Here is a 22730-nt window from a genome sequence, read left to right on the forward strand (position 1 = left end):
TGAATTCATAATTAGGTACTGCGAAGCTTTCGCTATAAATAGGTGTAAGTTCACTATGTTGTAACTTGTAAGGGGGTTGGTTTTATATCGTGTGTATATAGGCGTAAGTCTGCGTAGGTATATACTTTACCTACCCCATGTACTTTGTATTTATGTGCATTTGAGATTTTACGACTTGATTTCGTGTAAATAATTAGAAAGAATGGGAATAGGTATCTATTGGTATTTCTATTTTAATCGTTTATAAGTATTGTGAAAATAACTTACTCGATAAAGTTGTGCAGGGAATTTTCCTGGTGGAAAAATTGTCCAATAAATTCATCTTTGAAATAGTTAAATTTATCCAACGTGTCGAAAAACATACACAAAACACTCTCGAAATCACTACTTAATCTATCGATAGTCATCAACGATCGAAATTAATCACAAAGAATTTTAAAAAACAAAAAATTATTACTATACACCGCGATCGAATTTTATTACCTATACGTTTGATTATTATGAATAATTTTTTTCATTCTTACATGGCTGTTGAGTGGTGTTTTAAAATCGAGGTGTGTTTTAAGGTTGTCCGAGTAGTGGAAAGAGGGATCACGTGACTGACTTGTCAACCAATGACGGGACTATGATTACTGAGCCGAGAGCTAACTACTAATTTGCTGGTTGTTTGTTACGATTTCCCGTTACTATGGGTTTTTTTCAGTGTATCCCAAAATACGAGTTGGTACCTACGCCTTGAGTTGTTTTAAAACAGGGTATTCTACAGGTTGTTGTTGTTGGTTCGCTATCATCGTCTCGAAAACTCGAAAAACAAAACGAGAATTTTGTATATTGATATTATTTTCATGCTAAGGAAGATCGACATAGAAATCACCCCTAGTGAATGGTGTTTTGGTATTAAATCTTCTTATACACTTGTTCCTCCTCGTAGGTATACGAGATATGTGCACTTTCCTATATGCTATTCTTTGACTTTTACCTTTGACTATGACTAAACCAATCTGTCTTGTGTAAACAATATCATTCTTCTCCCTGTTCTGTTGTACTATACGATTTCCTCTACACTATGTACGCTTATAGCTTTTCAAATATATGAAATATGTTAAACGATTACCTTCTTTTGGTATGAAAAAGTACATCTGTTACTGAGTTATTGTTCTAGATGTTCTGGCCGTTTCGTGTTTCGCAGATGCCTGTATACAAATGTAACCTGATGTCGAAATACGCATATCTTGGATAGTTATTTAATGTTTTATAAGGCTCCTTTTATTGTATTTTTTCCTTTAACCCTTCACCTCGCCGCCTCATCGCCTCATCGCAATGGATTTTCAGTTCGGTGTTGTTTTTTCTATATATACTCTCTTTTTTGCTTATGTATTTTGTATTTGTATATCCGGATAAAAAAATTCAGACCGTTTTAAGTCGAAGTCGAATTTTCAGTTGCGAATTTCACGATTTATTGAATTCAGCGAACAACAGCGATGGTGTTTTTTGGCAGGTTTTTTTCTCGGTTTTATGTTCAAATATGGAAGTGGAAATGACGATTCATTTTGACGAACGTGTGTTCGATGTGTGTTTTTTTGCGATGTGGGGGGGGGGGGGTCTTTGACGGAATGTTGCCTGCGCTGGGGTTTCTTTTTTTTTACTTCTTCAGTATCTTTTTTCTTATTTTTTTTGAGAAGAATGTCTCCAAAAATATGTAGGTAATGTATTTTGAAATGCGATTAAAATATTCAATTGTTGATAATGATAAGCGTTAAGAAGTTCTCAGATGAGTACTTAATTATAAAACAGTGGCTCACCATCATGGTTTAAGACTTCGGTCAGAAATTATAGAAGTAAGGGACTGAGGGATTTTAATATAAATGCCAGGATGATTTGGAATTTCAGAATAGATACTTAATTGAAATTGAAATGAACATCTAAAAAAAAAAAAAAAATTGGATTTACGTTGAAAATGGACCAATGGTAAAAATTGAAATGTTCCAACCTATACTTACTTCTTTCGAAAAAAAGGTCATTGTTCATGACTGGTTGCCTATCTTGTGGATTTAAGGACTTGCGTCACCTACATATAAAACCAAAATCCACCGATTTCGTACAATTTTATAAAAATTGGAAAATGTTTGAGTCATTAATGGGTTATTAACATTAATGTTTGCGCTTTTCAAAAATCGTTTGCGCATTTATGCATCGATTGCGTTTTTTGGAAAACAGGGGTTCTCAAACTTGTGAGTAATATGTACTCAAACACCTACTAGAAGATACTAATTCATGTGGAGGTATTTCTAGCCCCTCGTAATTACCTACATTTTAGAGTGGATCGCCAAAAAAGTCAGCAGATTTTGACTAAATTCAGCAAAGACGCTCAGAAAACGTTTTAGCTCCGAAGGTGCTCCGGAGCAACGAAATGGGCCTTCAAAGAAGGAGCATTTTTTAAAAAATCAATTGTTTTTTCACTTCTGTCGCTATATACCTGACCTGTTTTGGGACTTTCGTGGTTCTACTGAGCAGTATAAATTCGTGTTTTTAAAATTTTGTTACCAAAAAATGTTTAAAAAGTAATAAAAAATTTTTTCAATTTCGGGAAACAAAGTATTCGGGAATGTGGTAGGTATTATAAAATGAAAAATTGAATAAATTGAGACGATTCGTATTCAAATTTGAAAAATTGTAGAGTTGTCTCCTTTTAATACAAAAATGTATGTTGTACAAAATTTTCCAATATAGTATTTACCTGAAAATTTCATGCAGATTGGTTGATTACTTTTTTGATTAACACACTGTGAAAGCGAACTTATAATGAATAAAAATTATCAGGTGTTTGACATTTTAATGTTAATTTGGGAACACTCCAAAAGTACTTTTATCACCACCATGATGAATCTCCAAAAAGTACGCAATACTCAAGCCCATAAACAACTATATGGAGATGAAAGAGAGCACACTTCGGAAAAGTGATTCTTTTCCGAAGCGTGTTCTCTTTCTTCTCCGTACAGGTGTTTATGGGCTTGAGTATTGCGTACTTTTTGTAGGTTCATCATGCTTGTGATGAAAGTACTTTCGGTTATATTTTTGAGATATGAAAGTGGGTTTTCAACGACATTATTATTATGTTTTCTCAGTTTAAGAATAACTTCTCCCACGTTGACTTGGAATACTCATTCCTCTTTCTTCTTTCGCCAATTCACTGAAGCCAATGTTGTCTTGAAAATTATTTTGCGATTTGCGCCTGCAGTTCTGGAGGTATGAGGGGTTTTTAGAAATTCTGATACACGTGCTCCTTCGATCTCCAAATTATGCAGGTTTCAGAAATAATTGAATATGAATTAACCGCATGTGACCTTTGAGAGTACACTTCGCATTAGCAAAGTTTTGATTGCAGATCGATCGATCGACGAGTTACGAGTTCATTTGTAAATTTTCTAGTTTGTTTAAGGATTTTTGTTCGTGAAATCCCCACTCACAAAGCAGCTTGGAATTCGCTTTCATATACGGAATCGTCTCCTGAACATGGTCTTATATGTGCCTAGAAATGAATATTCAAAAGAACTTCGATTATTTATAAAATTGCCAGCAATGATCTTACTCCAGATATTTGGTACACATAATTACTATAGCGAAAAAAAATCAAACAAATCTATCAAAACCCTCAAGGAATATGTTTATCAGTCACAATTGGGAGTCACTTCGTTCTGTCGGCCGACTTACCACAAAAATAACCAACATATTCAGGAAAAATCATCAGACGGACGTGACCTCTCAAGCGAAAAAGTACCACAAATCGGAAAACAAGGTTTTGAATCAAACCTAAAAATGTGAATTCAGGTCGAAAAAACGTTTCTTTTAACGAAATCTGGTAGCCACAGTATCTCGAAGGTAGAAAAGCACCTTCAAATTTGAAAAAAAAGATACCACAAGTCGACACTATCCGATTCTGTGCTCTTGACGGTAATCTGTGGTAAAAATGTAGTGATGAGGGCTCATTTATCAATATTTCCACGTGTCGAATTATTTTTTAACGATTAATTATCAAATTAATAATAATTATGGATTCATTCATTGATTTTTTTTTTGACGAAAAAGATAGAGAAAGTATCCAAACAATTTTGAACGATTATTTCATTCGATCTGTAAGGACCCCAAAACGAATTTAAAACGTCAAAAAAATTAATTTTTTAAATTTTATTTAGGAATTTTATTGGTAGGTAAGTAGCTAGGTACTTTATTTTTTTCTTACTAATTTAACGAAAATTTTGATGAATTTTATTTCAAATTACATATACCTATCATTTTTAACCAAAATAACTTGAAATAAAAACGTAGAAAGAATCAATTTTCATTTTTAAAACTTTTATTGTTCGTTTTTTCTTCTACAAAGCTATCAATTTGGCCAAATTTTGTATCATATTTCGGTTCGATTTCCGACAAACTTGATAATAAAATTTTCTCTTTGCAGCCTAGTTTTTTGTTTTCTTCATTTTTTAAACAAAGGTATTTTTTCGCCAAGGTTTTATCTTTGCTCCTCAACTTGAGGAATTTCAGATGACTTTTTTTACTATTTTTACTAAAAATTTTTTCTTGATGATTTAAAAAAAAAATGTTTTTAAAAAGTGCTTTTGATTGATGTCGTTTACTTTGTTGTTGAATTATTTTGAAAACAAAGGATTTGAGCTTTTTTAAAACTTTAATTTTTCAAAATCATTTTTCTTTGAAAGCTCAATTTTTTTGTGATTTGGCCAATTAAGTAGGGAACCTTGTTACACTCTTTAAGCGATGTGTTTCCCCAACATGGAAACCTAGAGAACCTCCAATGAGTAAATGTACAATATTGCTCATTTTGAGAAAATAATTATTCCAATAATATAGAGTATAAAACTGTTGTACTTACCAATAGCAGTATTTTGTGCTAAAGAAGTGCATCAAAAAGCGAAACAAAAAAAAAAAAAAAAAAGAAAAGAAAATAGAAATTGTCTACAGTTGAACGGTAAAATCTGACTGATGCTTGGTATTTTATGCATACTCGTTTAATAATGTAAATGTTCATGCGTAATCATTTTGAAATGTTCCTAATTTGCGTACGTGATCAATTTCTTACTTTTAATTTGAGATTTTATCGCAATCGAATGATTAATCATCCGATTGCGATAAAATTTCAAATTAAAAGTAAGAAATTCTACCTAATCCAATAAATAAGAAGTAAGTACCTAATACTGTCGGAAAAACAAGATGATCTAATAAAGAAAAGGAACTGATAAAGTTGATAATAATAATGTATTTCGTCAAAAATTTTTGAAAGCCACATCCAAAATTACATCATAAAATTGAACTGAAGTTTTCATTGAGCTGTGAGCTGTCTTCTGTTTCACGTAAATTTCAAAACAAAATTTTATTCAACCTGATAAATTTTCACCTCATGTTAAGATCGAACTTTCGCGGACGAGATTCTTATCAAAAGTTTTCTATTGTGTGCTAAAATTTTGTTTTGGGATTACAATTTGTAAACTTCTCCTAAGCGACAATTCGTATAGGTATTTTCAATTTTTATAGTGCGAGAGAAATGGCATTTAATAAGACAGAACAAATTTTCATCATTACCTATATTTTTCTGACCCATTGTCCTAATATTTTGTGTGAAATTTATGTCTCTTTCTCAATTGTTCATTTTGGAAAATGAGAACACATCTGTTTTCATCCTTGAGTTACATTTTTCCGCTGATACATGGAAAATATGTAATGAATTTCCAAAAAGGGAAATCGTAATTTTTGACCAAAAATTTTTTTGATTTGAAAATTATGTCACTCCCGCATTTGTAATTGTCACAACTTATGCAGAAAATGACTTTTTATTTTTTCTCAAAATTTTGGAATTGGTCTTCAAATTTTTTTTTTTTTTTTGGGTGTTTGTAATTACTTGATTATTACACCCGTCGTATGAGATTTAAATCGAGTTGGTAAGGTCAAGTATTTTAATTAGGTCTAAGAATTTTTTAATTTCGGAAGGGTCGTCTGGTATATGAATTGGGATCTTTCATCTATTTGTAGGGACAGTCTGTGCTGATGTAAGGAGGGACAGTGAAATAGTAACTGTTGGACAGATATAAGTTCTGACTGGCAGAACTGACATGTGGGTTTTGGGGCCTTTTCATAGAGGTGATTGTGTGTGATTTTTGTGTGGCCAATTCTCAGTCTGGTTATAATGATTTCTTCAAGTCTGTTTAAGTGGGAGAGGTTTTTCCAAGGATGGACTAATTTTTTATGTTGAAAGAGCTTGTTTGTGGTTTGGAGGGACCAAAAGTTTTGCCATTTCTTAAGTGTGCTTTGAGTGAAGATAGATTTGAGGTCGTCAGCTGTGATAAATATAAGGGGAGAAAGGATGGTGGCAGATTTTGCATTGATATCTACAATTTCATTTCCTAAGATTCCAACGTGGCTGGGTACATACATAAACTGTATGAAGAAGTTTGAATTTTGTAAGTCAAATAGAGTTTTATGAATATTTTGAATTAGAAGGTGATCGGAAAAAAGATTTTGGATAGCAGTTAGTGAGCTGAGGGAATCACTTTGAATTAAGAAGGACTTATTTTCTGATTCATAAGTGAGTATATCACAGAGACAGTGCCGACAGTGGAAAATAGCTGTGAGTTCGGCAGTGTAGATTGAAGAACAGTTATGGATTTTAAAATTTGAAATTCTATCATTTATAGAGTATGCATATCCTGTGTGAAGTGTTGGTATTTTTGATCCATCTGTAAAGCAAAGATTGAATTTTTTGTATTCTGATAAGAGTTCAAGATAGTTTTGTTTTATAACTAATGAAGAGTGGCTATTTTTTGGGTAGTTAATAAGCTGTAGGTTGACTTGAGGAGGTTTTAGAAGCCAAGGGGGGTATAATATTGGTTTTTGGACGAGAGTTTTAGGATTGATTTGAAGATCATTCAACATTGTGATGAAATTAGAAATGGGTCCTTCTATATGATCAAAATGTTGGGGGTTGGGAGGGTTAATTGAGTTTTGGAGTGGATGGGAAGGGTTGGTGGATGCATTTGAGATGAATTTGTTTGTTATGAGAGTTCTTCTGAAATCTGGGGGTAATTCTGCTGCTTCACAATATAGGCTATCTATTGGAGAGGAATAGAGGGCTCCTAGACAGATCCTTAGGGCTGAAATTTTTGACGTGATGTATTATTCAAAATTTTCTGATTTTTATGTTGATATTACCAAGGGAAACTTTCGGAAAATTTTCTTATCCCTATATCTAAAATTTATTTTGGAAATCGGGATAGGAAAAATTCTCATTTTGAGCATTTCCTCAAATTCCAAAATAAAGTTTTGAGTAAATCTCAATTTTTTTTTGAAATTTTTCAATTTTTATCCGTCAGATTCTTCTCGAGTCTCCGAGGATTAACATTGTTTCAATTCAAGATACATTTTTTTTTGTTTTCGACCCCGACCCCTCCCACGACCCCCTCCCCTCCCCTCTCCACCACCATATGACTTGGACCAATTTTTAAAGCTAGGATCGTCCATTTAGATATGATCGAAGCAAATACCCATACTCTTCACTTTCGAGTCCACTCCTCATAATATATATCGCGAGAATGTCGTGGAACCACTGACGCGATGACATGACGACCCTCTCTTTCGTCTTGTCAGTGTCATTCTGTTTCATTTACCGCGCCAATGTACACACGAAACCATATTTTTTTATAATAATACGCCTGTTTTGGCGTTTATTTCTTTTTGTGTTTCATGTTATATACAGCATTACTTTTTCTATCAGGTGTTCTATCGATGCTTTTATCGTTTGATGTTTACAAACACACAGCGCGAACAAACAACCCGAAAAAATAACAACTTTAGTTTATTCTATTTTTTTTTTTTTTTTTTTTTTTTTTTTCGTACGAGGAACTTATCAGTGTAACTAATCAGGTAATTACCGACATGCGGTTTGGTAATTTTTCACATATATTTCAATATTTTTTCGGTAAAATGCGGGCGAATGTAGCGTGTGTGTAATTTGATGGTAGATTGCTACACGATGAAAAGAGTAGTACATTATGTAGGCATTTTTATAAACGTACGTACGTGTCCGAAAAGATGATACGAGATGGCCTGATGAAAATAGCCAAAGGGGCGCCACACCATCAACTTAACATCGCATTTCACATTTCAGTTGTTACGCTGCAGTAAAACAAACACAGCAGCGACGAAAACAATTACGTACCTAGGTAATTTTGTCCTCATATACGCAGTCTAACCTTCACCTGTAGGGAAAAAACGATAAATTTGCGACCGAGCGAGGTGGCGATGGCGAAAAAAAAAAGCCACGTAAAAGGACTATACTGCGTCGAGAGAGGAAAAAAAAGCCAAGGAAAATCGGCAATCTAGTAAATAAAACAGTAGTTAAAGTCCATTGTTGTCTTATGACGGGTGTAAGAGCTACAGAAGAGAAGACGGGTCGCTATAATGTGCCAGTTCAGTAGGTCATTACGTGGCTATAAATTTTATTCGGGTTTTCTCTCTGCTAACCCAATAAACGGGAACCCTTCTTTTTCGAATGGTTCGACCCGCCAACACGTTCCGAGGGTGCTGAATAAACACTCACTAGTCAAATAAGTCGTAAATCTTGCATTTCTGCAGTGTCTCTTATACTCTTGGTCCTGCTCTTTCCTCTCTGCCGCCAACATCGGGGTATAGGTGGATGCGATTATTACGTCTGAGAGTTTGCAATATCCATCTAACAATAAAACTAGTTGGCCGAAAATTAGACTCGTTTATTGTGTCTATTCTGACTCTGCTTTACCCCCTCGTCACCATGATACGAGGTGCAAAGGTGAGAAAAAAATATGCCAAGGTGTGACGTATGTACGTATGTAGTAAGTGTAGGTACAGAGAAGAGATGAGATGAAGTTGAAAAGAAAAAAGAAGCACGCCGCCGGCAGGAAAATCGAATTATATCGACCATGTTACATGCTACGTTACAAATAGAGCCGTTAATGCGATACGCCAACTATATTATATATTCTTAAAAAGGGGCTGAAAATTTTGCATGTCTTTTCACTATATACCTATGTCGATGTATCGTGTATATACTTTCCATGTAGGTAGGTTGGTAGTAGGTACGTGATACAGAGGAGGAAAAAAACAGGACTGGCGGGATGGAGAAGTACGTCGAAAAGTAGCTAACTTGCATATAACTGAATGGAATGAACCATTGTGTCAAACAATAATACGCCGTGATCAATCAAACCATACGTCTTATCTATCAGTCGGTGAAGACATATTACGCTTCACTCAAATTTGACGTTTGAAACCCTCCAAAAATTACCTCGAAGACAATGATTTTTATAGGTTAAACGTGTCGAAGATGTTGAGAGATTTTTTTTTTTTCATTCTGTGTATTTTTTTCTCGTGCTAATGTACGAGTATAAAAACGACGTGTGTTCTGCAGATTTTATGTGATTGATCGAGATGGGAGGGTATGGGGGGTTTTTTGCGAGTGTGTTTCAAGGTCGAGGTTTTAACAGTGTTGTTATATATGAGGATGAGAGAGGGCAGTGAGGAGAGGTAAATTAGAGCGGTTACCATATGCTTGCACTACCTCATTTTCAGTAAAGCACTGAAGCTGTAACTTTTGTAATATAGTCACCTTCGTCTGTAGATGCTTTGGAAAAAAAACACAGTTTATTGAATGTAGGTAATCAAAATTCCAATGAGGTAAACTGATGGGATGAGTGGGTGGTTTTTTGAATAAAAATATTTTGTTGAATGATACTTACCTACTTATACTTAATCTATGTGGAGTTTTAAATAGGCACTTGAAGAAATAATTTAGAAACTTTTCATTTTTTTCACGTGAATAAAAGCTGCCTCAATTTTTTTAAGTTCTCCGAAAGGTTTTTGGTTCTATTTACTGAAGTTTTTGCCTTCACTTCCAGTGAAATATTTTGACATGGATATGTTTTTTGCGCTAGCGTGACGCTGACTTTTGAAAATTTGAAAAGAAAATTCAGTTGGCTTTCTGGCATTTTGTAAGACTTTTGAAACCCTGAAAGAAAATCTATCGATTTTGTAGAGATCTGATTATTAGATAAGGGTAGAGGCACCAAATATGGACCACTTTTTTTGGAGGATTGCCACATGAAAACTAAAGGGGGTAGAAACCTGCACAAAGGCTTAAAATGAAGTTCCATCCTTCCACTAACACTGTACAAAACTTCAGGGGTGAAGGTCAACTTTAAGTATGTTTTTTTTTTATTGTTGAGTGATGAGTGTCAAAATGACAGTTCGAAATTTTGGACGCCTAATATGGACCACCCAAAACATTTTAAAATAAGCATACTTTCACATTTTTCAAAAGGTCATATTTATTTGTAGAAATGAACAAAAAAACGTATTCTAAGCAGTTCAGGTTAATTTTGAGTATTTTTTTAAAATTGTTGAATGACAAGTGTCAAAATGACAGGTCAAAATTTTGGATGCCTAATATATGGACCAGCTAAAGAATTTCAAAATAAACATATTTTTACGTTTCAAAACATCAAATTTTTGTTGTAGAAATGAACAAAAAAAGTATATTTTCAAGCACCCTCCTTTTCAGCAGCTGTAAAAAATGATTAAAAAATTCAATATCACAGGTGGTCCATATTAGCACACCCCATAAAAAAAACGTTGCACCAAAAATTTCTGTACATACCCTCATTTTTAGCAAAAACTGACCATTCCAGCAGAAACTACGTCCTTTTTTGATATTATAAACATCAATGACATTCAGAAAATCACAACACATATAATAAAAGTTGAAAAACACTAAAAACATTTTTCAGTGTCTCAAAACAGTTTTTTGTAAATTTCTCAGCGAGTTTTGACTTAACAGTTGTAATTTTTGTCTCATTCGTTTTTTTAATGAAAAATACGTCGGAATACATTTTTTCTTGACAGATTGCACTAATTACCGACGAGAACGGAACGGGTGCTGGTCCATATTGCGGACTGGTCCATAATTGGTGCCCTTACCCTTATGTCAGACTTTGTATAAAACCTTTGAAAAAAATGACCAATTCCTGAGTATTTCGACATTATGTCACCTTCTCAGTGTTTCAAAAACATAAATTATAATCGAATAAAAACGTTTGGGAACTTTTGAAAAAAATGACCAATATCTGACATTTGAATGAGAATGAAGCAAACTTTTGACGAAAGGACAAATCAAGTGACAAGTGGACCTTTCGAAAATCATTTTCTGACATTTTGTCAGATTTTTGAAGAGCTTGAAAAAAGATCAAGAAATTGCTGAGGTTGAGTCAATCTTTTAAAAATTACTTTTTGATATTTTGTCTGACATTGTATTGAAATTCTAAGCATAAATAGAGCTGATTTCAGCAAGAAATATATCCATGATTTAAAATTTTTCTTAGAGAAAAGACTTGACCTTCATTTTTTGATCTATATCGTGTGACTTTTAAAAACTTAAAAAAAAAATCTAGGTATTATTCATAATGTCTGACTTTAAAAATTTGGAAAAAATATGTAATAAATCATCCTCAGTATGATCATTATCGGCCTTTTAAATACAAAAATGACCAATTTCGGGCATTTAAAAACTTGAAGAGAAAAAAAATGATAAGAGCATTTATTTGTTTTGACAATATTTGAGCTGACTTGAAAAAACTTGAAAAAAAATGCCAGACAGAAAGACAGACAACCTTGACCCCCTTGAGAAGTCAGGAAGATGGGTCAATGACCTCGAGAGGCCAGAACAGACGACCTTGAGAAGCCAGACGGACGGGTCAATGATTTTGAGACAATAGACAGATGTCCAGATGACCTTGAAAAGCCAGACGGACGAGTCAATGACTTTAGGACAACAGACAGATGACCTTGAGAAGTCAGGCAGACGGGTCAATGGCCTTAAGAGGCCAGATGTCAGGCTGCGAAAGATCTCAGCATGGATAGAGCTCATGGGATTGGTTCAGATCAGACGGAAGACCTAGTCCAGATGATCGTGGCTGACCGAGCATCAAGTCAACTTGACCAAAAAACATATCCATGATTTAAAACTTTCAGGGTGTCTAACAGGTAGTAAAAATAGTAAAAGTAGTGAAAAAGTAGTGAAAGTGAAAAAATGAAAAAATTCAAATGCGCCACAAAAACCTTCAAATCATTGAAAAAAAAAGTTTATTTTTGATGAAAATAAAAAATACTTTGAGTATAAATTTTCTTCCAATTTCAATTTGTTTGATAATTTTCCGGTGAAAAATTTGACTCGTCAATTTTTTTGTGTGATTGTGTGTGGGGGGAGGAGGGTGGAGAGCTTTCTGAAAATTTGGTTGAAAAAATGTAGTGAAAAAAGTAGTAATTAAAAAAAAAAAATCTCTGTCTTTCCATTATGAGTAGACTGTACACCCATTTTTTCAAGACTTATGGTATTTCAATTTTTTCGAGTTTTTTCGAGTTTTTCTCTAATTTTCTAGACTTTTTTCTCGGCTCTGCATGTTGGAGAAATTACTTAAAAAAATGTAATCAATTCCTTTTTGCTTTTTTTTGCCCTTTTCGAAAAATTTTTTCCTAGTATTTCCCTGTCAAATACGAGTAGTTTTTTTCAGTTTGTTTTTCTCCTCATCCCCCCCCCTCCACAAGTATCAAAATTTTTTTCAACGAAAATATTTTCAATTTTCTCAAACGATAGGTACCTACACTTTTTTTTTATTTGAGTTTTTACTTGTTTTTTTTCGAATTTTATTATTCTCTGTTTTTTAGCTTTTTTATTCAATTGTTTGATCTGTTTTCTTCAATGTGAGAAAAGTAATGAACATTTTTTTGTTTTTTAAAATTTTTTTTACTTAGTGTTTTTCAATTTTGTTTACCTTATTTTTGTATTGAGAAAATTTTCATTAAAATCGATTATATGCAAATACTAAAGACATCAAGAGACCACCTGAACTAAAATTTTTCAGAGGGGGGGGGGGTCAAACGTTTACCAAAAAATTTGAAACTTTTTTCACGTTTTATTGAGATCATTTGAAGCGAGCTCTATTCCAAAGTGGGTTAAGTCATTTTAAAAAAAAGTCGTTTTACGGAGATTTTTACTTCAAAAGTGGGTGAAGTCATCGATTTTTCAAAGTAAATTTTTCAGCAAACAATTGTTCTATGTCCAAAGAAAGGAAAAGTGCACCGACCTTTGGAAACAGAACAAATTTTAGCAACAAAAATTTTAAACGCATTTTTTGAGGAAAAAATGACTTAATTGACCCACTTTGGAATAGAGCTCTTCATTTGCCATTTGGACATCCAAACTCCATCGAAATTTAAAGAAAGTTGAATCAAATATGTACGTATCATCGAAAGCCAAGAATTTCTTGTTCCTAGAAAATCTGATTCTGCAGAGATAGAAATTTCGATCAACGCCTCCTCCCCCTCAATCCCCTATCAAAATACCTTGATGAAAATTCATTCAAATTTGATTCATTTTTTGGTGAAATGAAGATTTTATTTTAAAACTGCTAGGGAATTTGTTTAATTTTTTGATTCCATTACGATGTGATTTTGAAATGATCGTGAGCTTTGTCCTGCTGAACTGAATTTCACTTATCATTATAGGGACTCGTTACAGAACCTCCTCGTCCTCAATTCCTCATTATCTCTTTTATACATTTCAAAATTCTTTGAACAAAGCACGAACCTGGTCATTGGTCACATGGTCACTTTCTCGCAAGCTCGTTTTCACATTCAATAAATTTTTCATCGATTCTAAAAGGAAGACAACGAGCTCGCTATATTAATACTTGATTTTTCAATTCGGGTATTCAAAAGTCGTTCAGTTGATTATACATACTTTTTACTTTCCATTTTCACAAATATCGTGTTTTAAGCAATACCTACCCACCTACCCCTCGTCTATTAATTTATCATGCTCGTTATTATTTTTCCAACTTGGAAGCCTCCTCTTCCTCCCTGCCATCGAGCACTCGACCAAAAAGAAACACGCGAACGGTAAATTAAATCCATTAAGCATTCGGCTACGACGATGAAAAAAGCTTCTCTCGTCAAGTTTTTAAAAATTATTTCCGAGTAAATTCAAAACCGCGTGAGTAGTTGTGAGTTGAGATAAGCATAGAGAAATTTCCTAGTTATATACTTGTTACGTGTCAAACTCAAAAGTTGCGATATACTTTGTAGCGACACTTATTCGTTGTAATAACCAACGTTTCGTGATGTAAAAGCTCGATGGAAAGAAGCTTTTGGCGTTTAGAGTCGTTATTGCTGTTACAACGACAACGACGACGATGACGACGACGGTGCCTCTGCTGGGCGTTTTAAATGGTGAATCGTGACTCGACAATATTAAAGGGTTGGCTTTCAAAATTAACCAGAACGTTATAATTTTACGATACGTGCCAATAATTCGACGGCAGCGTTTAAATTAAGGAAAAGTATAAGCGAGCAGCAGTCGACTGAACGAAAACGCAGTTAGGTTTACATACAGAAAGGCAGAGGGGCAGAGAGGGGGGGAGTAAGAATTATTGTGCAATTTATATTAAGTTTACATATACCTTTCAGGTATGCTTAGGAGGACTGGAATTGAAATACATGTACGTGTAATAAGATCTGATGTCTTTGTAGTAATTAACGTGCCTAAGTAGCCGTGTATTGTTAACAATTAAATTACACGATTTCTTAATTCTTGCGGCTGTCTCAGCCATAAATTAACCAACGCGATCGAGTTGTTGAAGTTTTGTTGCGGTATGTACATAAGAGGGGTAAATCTGCTAATAAATTTTTCGCTCTACTCGTAAAACGTATGGTTTTTCTTTAGGCGCAAAATCGTTTCGAAGCTCTCTAGGTACCTAAAAGAGGAAAGGAAAAATTGCAAAATCCGACATACCGTGATATTTTTACATTGGTACACAGCGACGAGAATTTACTCATCCATAAAGCATATTTTACTGTCCTTTGTTAACGGAAGACCTTCGCTTAGCTACCAGTATTTTTTTTTCGAAAAAAAAACTTGGCTTAGGGTAGAAAGAGATTTATAGAATAAAAAGCGAGTATTTTTGAGGGAAGATGACTAGCGATACTGTAGAGGGTAGAGACTTATACTAGCTGACGAATTAGCATGAGAAAACTTGAATTCTGGATAAGGGTTAGTTGGGGCGGAATAATTTCGCGATTTAGTTCGGCAGCCTTTAAGGGATGAAAGCATCACTAAAGGTAATTTCGTCGTCGACTTCTCGCTGGATTTTTTTTTTCTTTTTGGTTTTTGTTTTAATACCCGTATCGAATTTGCGTATACTTTATTTGTTTAAGTCCATAAAATGATTTGGAATAGAAAAGGAAAAAAATTCATTTTTCTTTTTTTTCAAATTCAATTTTTTGTTCAATTTTAATGGACGTACCTATAAGAATAAAGGAGGAGAATATCAACTAATATTTTAAAATTTGTTTATTTCTTAGAAATCTTTTCAAAGTTATAAAGTACCTACTTATTTTTGAAGGGGAAACGTACCTAATATTGTAGTGTTGAAAGGTCTTTGGAGATGTACACGTTTGAGAAAGTTTGAACGAGAAGAAAGTTTACAGTTTTGGTTTAATTTTTGATGATGAATTCTCCGAGGAGGATTTACCACCAACCATCATGAATAGGTATACTTATCCTGCACCTAGTTTGGGTTTTGATTTAAACCAACGCGAAGGGAAACTTTAGACGACTTCATTAGATTTAATGAGCAACAGTTTAACGATGTCTTGTTTTTCGGTATACGAACCAAGATTGATTCGAAGGGATATCGAAGACTATAGAGGTACACGTTTTGATTCATTAATGGTTAATTTCTTTCTGTTAATTGGTTCTGGTTCGGATATTTATACAGGTGTTGAGGTGAATTACGTGTGAGGTTTAAGATTCGGCTTCTTCCCTCCTTTCCCTTTTCTTTCATTCCTGAGTCGTTTCGAGATGCGTCTCTTAAGTTGATATTGTGGTGGTCGCTTTTTGCTGTTGAGAAGATGATGAAAAGGGGAAAGGGTTGGGAGGTTGAGACAGGTGAAAAGTTTTTTTTGTCTATTTGTAATTTGTTTTGACTGGTTGCATTTTTAAAAAATTGAGCTTCATCTGTGGTCGTATAAAGCTTATGATTGTGACTCCAAAAAATTATTCTCAATGAAAAATTCTTGAAAATTTTTAAGAGTACCTTTCAAATGAAGTTTAGTGGTTCTCAAAATGTTTTTGAAATTGAAAAAAAATTAATTTCCGAACAATTTTATATTATTGACCTTTGGTAGGGTCCACATCCCTGCAAATTTGAAAATATTTGGTTCGAAACTAAAATCAACTTTTTAATAATGTTATTATGTACACTGAACCTTTTTGAATGGGTTTATGGATGAGTTAGCAATCTCGAAATTTGATGATGGGAGTTTCAGAACATCAGCAACAGCTTTCGATGGATGAATTAGCCAACATTTCTAGTAATTTTTTACTGCTTTTGCATAATGCCAACAAGTGTAAACGTAGCTTTATGCAATTTTTGCTGAATTATTCAATATTTCATCAACTTTCTGATAATTTTCAGTAATTTTATGCTAATGTTACAGTTTTTTTTTGTGATTTATCACGTAATTTTTGCAAAATTCCATTCAAGTTTGATAATGTTTGATTAATTTTCTGTTATTTTCTATCATTTGTTTTACATTTTGGCGTTTTTTTTGCGAAGTTTTACATAAATTTTCGTTATTATTTATCTGCATAATTATTTCTATGAAATGTTAACAAGTTTTTAATAAATTTTCGCAAAGTTATAAATATATGATACTTTTCAATGACTGCAATGACTGAGAAGTCAGTTCAATAGATTTTGTAGTATTTTCTACATTTTGGACAATTTTCGTGCAATTTTGAGAATTTTTAAATAATTTTTTTAATCTAGGCATCTTTTTACAAGGTTTTACTCAAATTTTAGTTCATTTTAAGTGTTTATGTGTCATTTTAACAAGTTTTAAGCATGTTTTGAGCAATTCTGTGCTAATTTTTCCCTTTTGTGAAACATTACGCGATTTTTTAACAATTTCATTTTATTTTGGGGATGGTACTGATTTGATTAATTTTTTCATCATTTTCAAGAACTTTTTTTTTGGTATTCGAGAATTTTTGCGATATTTTGATCAATTTTTTGACGTTTTCTCTAATGAATTTTTTCAGAAAATTTTCACAAAAATTCGTTCAATTTTGGCGATTTTTTTTTTTACAAATTTATAGTAATTTGCAATAGTTATTGGTGATCAACTTGACAATTTTTTATAATTAGGTATAGTTTCTGCATTTTTGACTGACATCCTCGTTAAATGGGAGATGCTTCTTGAGAAAAAAAGTGAAATACTCTTAGATGACATTTTTCAAAAAAAATTTAGCTACGCAAAGAAATGTAGATTTTTTTCAGAGCTGTAAATTTTTATTTTGAAGCTCGAAAAATTTTGAAAAAAAACACAAAACTTTTTTGTTCGCTCGTAAGAAATAATATTGGAGAAAATAAAGCGTCAAATCTTGTGAAAGTCAGAGATCAATGATGAGGGAGGGGGGGTAATCATATTCAATATTTGGATACCCCTCCTGCTTCGATTACGGTTTGACTCCAAATCTCAATTTCAAGTTTTCCCCTTATTTTTTGGGAAAAAAATGTCTACCAAAAATTGACCAAAATTGTCGCTTTTCTTATCAAAAAATGCCAAAAATTACCAAAAAGGGTCACTTTTCTGCTAAAAATTTCTAAAAAGTTTCACATTTTTGCCAGAAAATTACCTTCTGAAAATTGCCTAAAAGCGTCGTTTTCTATCCGAAAATTTCCAACCTTTTTTCCAGCAATTGCCGGAAATTCTCATTTTTACGTACGTCAAAAATTGTCAAAAAATTCTTATGGTTATCACCAAAACATTGGGAAATAGTCTCATTTTCCTGACAAAAATCTGGGGGGGGGGAAGGATAGATATCATTCACGAGAAGGTATCTACCGAAAAGTGTTGCTTTTTGCTAAAATTGCCAAAGTCTCAATCTAGCTTATATGTAACATTGTAACTGTTTTTTATTATTTACATTTTTAATTGAAACGTTCTGATTTTTTTTGGTCACTCTTTTTCACAATCATTTGTTTGCTCACGTCTTTTTTTTTTGAAAAAATTTACATGAATTTGGTATAATATTTTAACCATAATTATAGTTTTTGCGCTGGTCGCGAAAAACTATATTGTTTTCTCCATTCTCAGTTTTCACACTCCATGAAATTCACGAATTTTACACTTCTAGCCGAAAGCCAAAAGCCAATTAGCGTACAGTATTTGAATAGATAACCAATCAGAGAAAAGCGTTTCTGTAAAACCAATCAACGATCAGTATTCGTAGAAACCGATTGCGAGACTGAATTTTATAAACTGAGACAAATTACATTTTGAATATTTTCATATTTTTTTGTACGTTTAAATGAAATTAACACGATGAAAGTTGAAACACAGAATTTATTGTTGTCAAAGTTATTTCTTATTTCTTTTAGTAAATTTTATCAATTTGTAAAGGTTCCTTTTTATTTTTAATTTTTTCGTATTCCAAACGACGATGATACAAAACGGCGAAGTTGAGAACAAAAAATTCAAAATTCCCTTTTCAAGTTCTCTCTAAAAAACAGTAGCAATTCGCATTTTTTCCCTGCCTGACAGGTGTATAGTACATATTTTTGAAAAATCTCTTTTCTCATTTCTTAACAGCACCAGGGCGATGATTTAATTTTACTCCCTAGTTGAATAAAATAAACCAGGGATGAGGCCACGAACAATTTTTTTTCAGGTTCCGGGTTTCGGGGCTTAAGCTTTCAATCAAAAATTTATTAGGTCTTGGGCTTGGATTGGGGCCCAAGAAACTTTGGGTTTGGGTTTCAGGGCTCAGTGTCCAGGGCTTGAATGAAGTGTTCAGGGCTTTCCTGGGCTTTTCGGGGCTTGAAATTGCAATTATAATGAAGAATAAAGTGAAATCTTATTTGATTTTCTGTTGAAGAAGAAGAAAAAAAAAACATTTCAAGGACAGATTCCGATTGTTTTTTTCAAAGTTACACAATATGTATTTGAATGGAAGTTTTTCTTAAAAAATCAGAATTTAATTTTTTGGAATTTTCAATTATTATTGTCCAAATTTTTTAAATATCATTTTTCACAGAACAGTGAACTGCCTACAAAATAATGTACAATGAACCAAAAAGTTAAAAACCCCTTGAAATATCAAGTAAACTTTTTGCTGAAGTTGTAAATTTTTTTTTTTTTGAAAATCATCTTTTTTGATTTTTGAGATGCACAGAACGGTAATTCTAATTACAATAGAAATTTACAAAATTTACACAAGTTCTGAAAAGCCCTGATCACAGTTTGGGTTTCGGGGCTCACGTTCTGGGCTTAGGAATAGTATAATAAGACCTATCAAAATGGCAAAAACCTCTTAAAATATTAAACTTTTTGCTGAAGTTGTAAATTTTTTTTTGAAAATCATCTTTTTTGATTTTTGAAATGCACAGAACGATAATTACAATAGAAATTTACAAAATTTACACAAGCCCCAAAAAGCCCCGAAAAGCCCTGATCACAGTTTGGGTTTCGGGGCTCACATTCTGGGCTTATTGGTTTCCAGAGGAAAAGATTTCAGGCTTTGGGCCAGGGCTTTGTAGGTTACAGTTTTTAAGGTTTTGGGGCTTGGACATTCGAGCTTCAAGGAAATAATCGGGGCTTTTTCGGGTTTCGGGTCCTGGTCCTGGGCCGGGCCTCATCCCTGAAATAAACTACTATTTCTCATAAAAAGAAACACAAAACGCAATAAGGCAAAAACTATCTTGGACCAGCGGGTGCGCTGGTCTCTTGTTTTTGTTCAAAAATTACATTTTAGACAATTTTTGCGAATTATTTTCCAATTTTTTAATATTTTCAACGATCTATGTTTGTTTATTTTATTAAATATTTTTCTTCCAATTTTCGAAAGAAAATTTCAAAATTAAACATAAATTAGAGAGTTCCTACTCAAGAATTATGTTTTGGAAGATTTTGTTTTCTCGTGAGTACCTACCATATGTAGGTATTTTAAGGAAATATCCCAAAAATCGTTTTCATGGGGGGGGGGGTCTTACTCTCTTTCTGGGTGATCTTCACTTTCCAAGTAAGTGCATACATAATAAGGGTCCAATACTGTTAACGTATTATTCTCTGCAGATTTCACAATTTCGCATCGAGTGCTTGATTTTCCCCTCGTATTCTTTACACAATCTACGTATAGTTTTCCATCCAATTACTTCATTTTTCAATTCATCCCTTATTCGTGTAAGTATAGGTATACTTACCTATTTATAATACCTACGCATACAATAAAAATTCTCTCACACGAGACGACCCGACCGGTCTCGCGTCGAGTCTCTGAGAGACTAGTCATAGTCGTGATTTCTTTCTCTTTCTTTCTTTCTTTTTTTTTCGGTGCTAATTTTCGTATATTACAATATATTCATAAATAAACAGAAAATAGAAAGCTTTATGTATCGCTATAAAAGTTATAAATGAAGTTACGTTTTTGCCTTTTATCTAATATTTTCGCCGGTTCCTTTTTTCTCGAGCAGGAACAAAAGACTCTCCGGAAAATGATAAAAAGTCTGCGGTTCTGTAGCAGGAAGCGCCGCTTTATCCTAAAATAAGTAAAAAAAGCTTCGGTCTAACCGCCGTAGTAGTCGTCCTTTCACCTAAGTTAAAAAATTTTAAACCATTAGCACACGACTCTATTAATTTATTAAGATAAAAACCATAAATTTCTTTCACGTACGCCAGTTTTACCGAAGGAGTGAATAAAAGCCATGATGGAGGGGTGAAAAACTTCGTTACGGTATGAATATCGTATATACCATACGTATCATTATTATACGTATTCGTCCCGTCGTCGTCCTCCCCATCATCGTATAGTAAGTTAGGTTAGGTACGTACGTGTGTTTTAAGAAAAATCCTCTATATATGGGGCGAGTGTTTGAAAGGGTTAGGTTTTCATTTGTGTGTGTACGTGTTTGAAATGACCATACGTATACTGGATTGTGAAATGAGTAAGTATTTGTCGATTTTTGTTGCATTTTTTATGCACGATACGATGGAATGGATGAATGCGGTCGAGTCGAATTATCGATGTTAATTTCCGATACACCGAAGAAAACTTAATTATATAGACCCGATGACCGCCGATGAACAAGACGGAAAGGGAAGAGAAATGAAGGAAAAGAACGAGCAGGGAAAAAAACCAAACAGGTACAAAAATAAGGTAGGTGTGTGCGAACGAACGTTGACAAATGAGAAAGCATATATCCATCTTACCTGTGGTCCTGTGTGCACGGTGCAGGGTACCTTTTTCGTGTACATTTTTACGCATAAGAACAAGTTCAGCTGCCTCTCTTTCTTATACGTATACTCTTCACGTCGCATCGCATCGTATATATTGTCGGTATATTAAATAAAAATAATCTTACGTGTACACGCTCTATAATTATTCCGCTTTCCAACAAATGACTTTTGATCGAAATTTGACACGTTTTGATGCGTTTGATAAATCGTTTCGTATGCGAACGTTTTAATTTTTCAATTTTTTTCCTCTCCGAAACGTTGGCCGCTCCGGTCTCTGTGGAAATGATTAACCCGACGTAAGGCGTATTGATGATAGCGGGCGAAATTATTATTAATTTTTTCTACCTTTAAACCCGGCCACGAGATTAATGCTTCGAGTGATCGAAATTTGACGTGGTGTGATTTTCAAAGCTTCACCCGGGATCGATAGATAAATGTTGGGCGAATGAAGGAAATAATATTTCAACTCGAAGAGTGCAGATTGAGCATGGAATTGTGTGGTGCCGAATGGTCGCATGTGTCTGGTGTCTGGGTTTGGCAATGATACTGTCTGGAGGTTGCGAAGGTGTTTGCGAAATTACGTCGACGTGTGTATTTTCAAGGTGAACGTGATGAAGATTGAAATTATTGGTGGAAAATTTTCATCAGGAGGTGGAATGGTTTGTTGAATTGGAATATTTTGACGACATTTTTAATATGGTATATTAGTATGTGCTTGATGTTATATTACAATCGAATAATCGATGGATTTTCTTTGGTATTCAATTCACATGTTGGTTATCTGACACTTCTCAAAATCGAGAAAATTTTGGAAGCACTCACTATCAAGTTGATGGTGATGAAAAAAATCTGCAAGTTCAACTTATCAACTCGATAAATTGAAATAAGACTGCAAAATTGAGGCCTCGAAAACAAATTTGGGCACATTGGTAAAGCAACAGCTCTCTCGTGGAAGAATTTTAAAGCAGTATGAAGTGACTTTTCAGGTTGAAAGCTACAGTACATACCAATTAATATTTCATATTTCCAGCTTGATTCCTAAAATTTTGTGTGAAGCTGTAATTTTCAAAAAGTTTTCTAGAGGCTCCGTCAGCTTTTGGTTCAATTAGATCACACTTCTTTAATTTTTTTTCAGTCTAAATTCGACCAATTCTTGAAATTTTACAAACCTCAAAAAATGGTCTAAATCAACTTCTCGACCAAAGTCACTAAATGAGTTATTAGTGCCTAGAGGATAGACCTACTAAAGGAAAATGTGATCATTCCCTCCTCCTCCCCCATCCAAGGTGTCTAATAAGCAGAGCAATATGGCAGCAAATTCACGAAAGCAGAACATT

General features: G+C 33.6%; 1 long non-coding RNA gene across 1 annotated transcript; it reads right to left on the reverse strand.

Moving 5' to 3' along the window:
- Window positions 1-2637: 2637 nt before the first annotated feature.
- LOC135838496 (uncharacterized) lies at window positions 2638-5044 on the reverse strand. The gene is made up of 2 exons (XR_010557420.1): window positions 4892-5044; window positions 2638-3529 (listed from the first exon to the last, which is right to left on the reverse strand). It is a non-coding gene; the product is annotated as an uncharacterized LOC135838496 (long non-coding RNA).
- Between the last annotated feature and the right edge of the window lie 17686 nt (window positions 5045-22730).

The sequence above is a fragment of the Planococcus citri genome, chromosome 3, assembly GCF_950023065.1.
Source record: "Planococcus citri chromosome 3, ihPlaCitr1.1, whole genome shotgun sequence".
Lineage (NCBI taxonomy): Eukaryota > Metazoa > Arthropoda > Insecta > Hemiptera > Pseudococcidae > Planococcus > Planococcus citri.